Genomic DNA, 7,193 nt, shown 5'->3' with positions numbered 1-7,193 from the left:
CAACTAATAGGTTAGTAAAAATTTTTAATTCGCACCATTGTTACTCAAAATATTTTTTCTACCCAATTTTTCCCCACTTTGTTCTTGGGCTCTAATTTTTCACATGCTACATCTTCTGTCTTAGTCTCTGTCTCTTTTAGATTTCCCATCTCTCTCTTCTTTGTTATACTGAGTATACTCTCATGAACTACCTTCCATTTCATTATCTCTTCAGCCTAGACTTACGTCTTGTTGTATCTATCCATTGTTTGTCTATTTCCCCTTCCCTTGTTTCCTCCCTCTCTCTCTCATTTCTTCCTTCTTTGTTCCTTAGTGCCCTTGCTACAACTCCTTGCTCTCTCAACAGTTCAGGAATGAGCCAGGTGTGGTGGTGTGCCCCTGTAATCCTAGCACTTTAGCAGGCAAAGGCAGGAGAATTCCATGTTGAACCCACCCTGAGTAAGTAAGCAAGAGCCTGTCTCAAAATAAAAAGGGCAGGGGATGCAGCTCAGTGGGAAAGCCCTGTGTTCACTTCCCCATATGAAAGAAAACGAAAAGGAAAAAAATATTTGAGAAGAATCAAGGTTTCTTTCTAATAATTAGCTATATGCACTGCTTATCTATGACTTCATCTGAGCCTTGTGGCCTTGCAGTTATTTGCAACTGGCATGATCTCATGGAGGAATAGCTATCTTTGAGAAGCACACTAGCAGTCTTTGAGTGACTACCCTCAGTGTATCCAAAGTTATCCTCTCCAGCCTATCTGAGGAAGAAACACCTATGGATGCTTCGAAAGTGAAGAGTGAAAGACATTTCCCTCAGCTTGAGGTGGTCTTTGTGAATGCACTCGGGAACATTTTTCAACGTGATATATGCCAAAATGTTTTCAGAGCCAGTGAGATGGCTCAGTCAACTAAGTGCCTGCTTAGGCAAGCTCAGGGACTGGGGTTCATCCCCAGCACTACGTGCCATGGTGGCCCCACCCCCAGGTGTGCTGAGCCAGCCACTGAGTCCGGGCATGGTGCTGAATGCCTGTAATCCCAATACTGGGGAGGTTGAAAACAGATCACTAGGAGTTCAAGATATGTAGTGAGACCCTGTAGCAAATGCATTAAAAAAATTTTTTTTCTGATTACCCAGTAACGTTCCCATTTTAGTTACTTCAATGTCACTTCTGTAAGTTTAGTTTAATGTTTTCTAGATCCATTAAGTCATTCCTCATACTTTTTTGTGCCCTGAGTTTAAGCTCATCTTTTATTTCTTGAAATAGTGTAAGTATACTGTAAGCATTTGTCACCCCTGTGCTTTGCAAGCTTCTTTGCAGCATTATCTGTTTCCACCGGTCCTTGTTTACGTTGCACCGTTCCTTTGTTTTTCATGAACTCCTGCTAACTTTTCTTGGAAAATTATTTATAGAAATTTCTTTTCTTTTTTTAGTTAAAGGAATGTTTTAAGACCTAGAATAAAATATGAAGATGTAATTATTTCTTGCAGGTGAGTAGATATAGTATTAACCTGATGTGATTTTATATCACATGCACAACTTGAGTTTTAAGTTATATATATATATATATATATATATATATATATATATCAGCTACGGGACACTATTTGATGTTACTTTTAAAAAATTTTTATTCATTTAATGCGATAAAATAGCAATGAAACAGTTTTAAAACAGATTAGTAGGACAGTAACAATAATTAATACATTGCATATTGTTGTCTTCATGGTAGTTATTCATAGGACAAGATGCAGACATGATATCTTGTCCAAACACCATTAGTACAAATCTTTCTTGTCGATGAATTAAGAGAAAGTAGCTGTATATCTATCCTAGCTATTTTGTATGCACATATTTCTATATATTTTTCACTACAAAATTTCTTTATTTATATCCCCCTTTTCTGTTTTGCTTTGTCAGAGATGTGTGTTCCACTGCTGTGAGAGAAGCTGTATTTGGAGAAGTCTTTAAAGGACCTTTTCATACTTGGTGCCAGTCCAAAGATTGTAAATACTTGAATTCAGCAAAATAATCCAATATAATCCCATAGTCCATAATAGTAGTGGGTTATCAGTACAACTGGCAATTGTCAGAAGTTGTTGACTTGAGCCTTTTATAGCTCAGCATATTAATATAGCTTTACTTTTCTTTTTTATTAATTTTATTGAGAAACAAATAGCAATGAGACAGTTTCAAAACTGATTCACAGGACAGTTTCAATAATTAATACATTGCGTATTGTTGTCTTCATAGTGGTTATTCATAGTACAAGATGCAGACATGATGTCCTGTCCAAGCACTATTAGTACAAATCTTTCTTCTCATTGAATTAAGACAAAGTAGCTGTATATCTATCCTATTTTTTATATACAGATAGAAAATGGTCCTTCATTTATATCCCCTTCTTTCATTTAGTTTTGTCAGAGATGGGTACTCCACTGCCATTCAAATATTATAGGTGTGTGAATTCAGCAAAATAACCCAATTCAGTCCAGTAGTCCATAATAGCAGTGGGTTTTTTATAGGACTGGCAACATCAGAAGTTGTTGACTTGAGCCTTTTTACGGCTCAGTATATTAATGTGAATTTACTTTTTATACCTCGTTTTTCTACTTTTCTGCTGTATGTATTTATTGTGTAATGTCCAAAACAGGGTAAAAAATCTGTCTCCTCAAACATTTATTTTTTGGTATATAGTGGGAACATTGAAAGTCCTTATTCCAACTGCTTGAAATACAGAGTCCATTTTCACTGTGCATAGTCAGCCTCGAGTGCTCTTGCACACTCCAACTTCTCTTACCTGCATTCGTTTCTACCGAGCTCTGCATCCCTCGCTCTTACATTCCTGTCTCCCACAGTTCTCAACCACCATGCTCCTCTCATCTTTTCACAGCTTGAGATGTTTTTGACCACTTAGTAGGAATTTGGACTCAAGATTTGAATGGTGACAGGTAATAATTATCACTGTTCAGAAAATACGAAGTGTTTTTGTATATTTTTCTCAGTGCCGAGCCAAGTTTCCCCTTAGGTTTTGGGGAGCAGAACGCTGGCTTCTTCAGGATAACAGGGCTTTGGGTCTATAGGGTGCAGTCCATAGCAAGAGCCTCACTTTGGGCTGGCCCTGGAATTCATTTGTTTCCCCTTTCTCTGTCAGATCTTCATACCCAGCACTCCACTAGCTCAGAACCCTCAAGGCAAGCGTGAGTTCAGTTCTAGCTATCTCTCTTGATTTCACCTTCCACTTGTATTATGACCTGAAGAGTTATTTAGTAAAATATTTGCTGCTTTCAAAAGTATTTTAAAATCTATGTATCTATTATTTTTGTTGTTTTAATGAGGCAATTTGATCCTGAATGGGCAGCTCAGTACCAAGTGATTTTAAGTTTTTTTGTTTTGTTTTTATTTTATTTTTTTTCAAAATTTTATTGATAAACAGTAACGAGACAGTTTCAAATCAAATCAGAAGTACAGTTTCAATTGTTTTGTTTTATATTTTGTGCAGGGTCTCACTATGCAGCTCAGACTGGTAGTGATCCTCCTGTTTTCAGCCTCTCCAGCACTGGGATTATAGGCATGTGCCACCATGCCCGGACTTGGTCGCTGGCTCAGCGCTTCCTGGGGGCAGGGCTGGCACAGCATATGCTGCCAACCCTGGCCCAATACCAGGAGATTTTAACCTATTCCAATACAAGAAATAAAAAAAAATTTCTCTTAAAATTTTAGATACAATTATGTTGTAAAAATCTTACTAGACTTTGAATCTATTTATTTATTTTTTGTGTTGTAAGGAAGGGTCTATAGGGTGTTCAGGGTCTCACTACTAGATTGGACTCATAGTGATCTGCCTGTTTACAGCCTCCCAAGAGCTGGGATTACAGGCATGTGCTACCATGCTCAGTCTCAATTGTCCTCTCAGCATGCCCTGCACCGTGGACTTTGAATTTATAATTTGGAGAGAATTTATATTCTTGTAAGTTTATCCAAGATACTGAAATTTCCTAATTTTATTGTTAAAGTCTTTTTTTTTTTGTGCAGAACCAGGGATTGAACTCAGGTCCTTGCGCTTGCCAGGCAAGTGCTTATTCTACTGACCCATCTCCCCATCCCTTATTGTTAAAGTCTTAATGTCTCCTATATAGAGTTCTTACACTGACTTAGTTAAACTATTTATTTATTTTTCTCCCTACCCCCCATTTAAACTATTTATTGATGAGATGTTATAGTTTGTCCTGTCACAATGACTGGCATATCACTTTCCATCAAAATTTTAGTCGTTGCCAACATAGGTGAGCTCATATCTAGCAGCACTACTGACTATTCTAAACGTTTCTGACCCCTAAACCAGAACAGATCAGATATAAAAGGAAAATAGACTAAGAATTTTCCTGTGGTCAGAGTTAGTACCTAAGGGCTCAAAAATACAACTACCGCCTGGTACAGTGGCTCATTCCTGTAATCCCAGGTACCCAAGAGAACTACAAGTTCAGGGCCAGCCTGGATAACTTAGCAAGATTGGTTTTGATTTAAAAAAAAATAAATAAAAAAGAGCATCAAGTATTTCATATTCTAGGAATAACTGAAGGCAAATATTACAGTCAGAGTTTACTTGTGACTCCTGAGGGAGTTCCAAGTTCTTCAAGCGTCATTTAGTGTGCTGTCTCCAACCTACGTGTGTCTCTGAAACTTACCTGAAAAGGCTGGGAAAGTAGGAGAATGAGTCACCAAAACTCAGCATCGATTGTGAAGGTAATTATCCTCCTCCGGATCCTTTGAACAGGCTCCAGATAACCATGGAAAGATTGGGAAGGCTACATGGGGAGAGGTGGGTCTAGATGACTGTCTCTGCTGGAAACCTTCTGCTAAGTCTGTGTGCCTGCAAAGGAGGAGTGGGAACAGTTACAAGATTAAAGATTATAGGGCAAGGGGATTAGGAGCAGGGCCCCCTCCACTCCTCTCCTAATAGGTTAGCTGCCTCTTCTTGGAGGAGTCCAAATTTGAGCCATCCTGCCAGGGCCTCTTCCAAAGTGATGACATATTGGGGGAGGGGCCCCCAAAGGAGCCCTGTTTTAGTCACTTTCTTGTCATTGAGACCTAATACCTGAGACTCACAATTCAAAGAAGAGGTTTATTTTATCTCACAGTTCAGTGCATGGCTATCTGGCTCCAACTAAGAAACCACATGGGAGATGGACCAGGCAGAGATAAACTGCTCGTGTCATGGTGATCAAGAAGCAGGAAGAGAGCTAGGGAGATAGCTCAGCGGTGTGAGTGCCAGCCTGGCAAGCATAAGGTCCTGAGTTCAATCCTTGGTATTGCAGAAAATAAAAAGGCTGGAAGAGGAGGGAGAGGAGGACACAGATACATTCTTCCTGGCCAGGCCATATCCCCAGTGGGTTTCTTCCCCAAAGAGGTCACCACCTAACAGGATATTTGGCTATTAGTATACTGGCCCTATGATTTGATGACTTTCCAACAGCCCAGACTCTGAGAACATGAGAGTTTTGGCATGGGTGGGGGCCTGGGGTCCATTCTTACACTCAACCTTAACAGACCCATTTGGATAAGAGTAGGGAACAGTGTACCCAAGGTGCAACTGGAACTGAATCTTCCATTGACATCTGAGGACAGGGCAGCTTCCTACCAAGTGGTCTTAGTTACAGAACTACCAAGCAAAGGATATAATCACATGTCTGCTAGGAGAATATTTTAGCCCTTTCTACTCTGTACTGTTCTAAATTAGAAAAAGCTAAAATCATAAAGTTTCCCAGAAATTTCTTTCCCATAGCCTCTGGAAGTTTGAATCTCCAAATGGATTGGCAGCAGGAACCATCATATAAACAATCCTACAGCCACCTCCCAATCCTTGGAGTCTGAGCTAAATCCCAGGAGGTCTTAGCAGAGCTCCAGCGCCACAGGAGCCATCTGGTGCTTGTTAGGACCTAAGCTCTGGTCTTATGCTAATCAGATGTCTAAGTACTTGTCTTCTCTTCCCAAGTAGCAAGAACATCTTAACACTCGTGGGTTCTATCTCTGCTGGTTTCTGTGCCCTCTCGAGTGTATGAGAAGTGATTTGCTTTGGTGTCTGCTTCAAGGGCGGATAACATCCAAGCTTCTGGGCCATGCCTGGTGAGTCACGCTAGGACTTCTTTGCTTTCCCACAAGGCTGGGCGCAAAGGACACATATGCCTTTGTCACTTTCCTGTGCACTGCTTGTAAAAAGACGTGTCAGTCCTTCAACCATCAGATCCCCCAAATTTCTTGGGAACATTTATCATCCAGCCTTTCCCAAGTAGGCCTGGAGAAATCGGGGCAGAGTCAGAGGTCAGAGCTCTTATTCTTTCCATCTCTAACATTTTCATTCTGCCCCAGTCTGGTAAGCTTTACCTAGTCCAGCTGGTGTGATGCTTAAGGACAAAAACTTATTAAATTCTTCGCAATGGACTATTCTGTACATATGCCCTTAATTTCATGTTTTTTTTCTATTCTCCCTAAAAGGCTAGACTTCTGAAATTTAAAATGTGATAACTGACTATAGCTTTCTTCCTTTTAAGCAATAAAAACTACCAAGTCTTGCTATATAATGGGTCACATAGGCTAAAAAGTAGAATTTTATCTTAATAAAAACTTTTCAGCAAAACTTCACTCTAATTGAGTAATCTTAATTAGGATATAAAGAAATCTCCCCAAGTCATCATCCCCACAAGGGAAAATATCAATACCTGCTCCACAACAGAAGTCACAGAGATGGATTTGGATGAACTAATTAGTTCTCATTAATGACTGGCTAAAGGTTATTCTTGTTTTGGGCCAAGAATGAGACATGTCTATTGATTTTCACCAACTAAGTTCTGTTTGATCTCTCTCTCTCTCTCTCTCTCTCTCTCTCTCTCTCTCTCTCTCTCTCTCTCCTCTCTCCTTTTTTTTTAAAACTGGAGATTGAACTCAGTACCTTTACACTAAGGAACATCTCTAGCCATTTATAAAATTGTTTTTTAAAATTTGCTGGGGGGGGAGGGTGGCTGGCCAAATAGCTCAGTGGATTAAAGCACCTGCAAGCAGGCACAGAGCCTGGGGGTTTGATTTCCGGGCCTACCATGCTGGCCCTGACCCCGGGGTGCACTGAGACCGCAACTGAGACTGGGCATGGTGGTGCATGCCTGTAATCCCAACTCTTGGGAGGCTGTAAACAGGTGGATCACTATGAGTCCAA

The sequence above is a fragment of the Octodon degus genome, unplaced genomic scaffold (assembly GCF_000260255.1).
Source record: "Octodon degus isolate 3935 unplaced genomic scaffold, OctDeg1.0 scaffold00050, whole genome shotgun sequence".
In the NCBI taxonomy this organism is placed as follows: Eukaryota; Metazoa; Chordata; class Mammalia; order Rodentia; family Octodontidae; genus Octodon; species Octodon degus.
Note: the sequence above shows the minus strand (reverse complement) of the source record.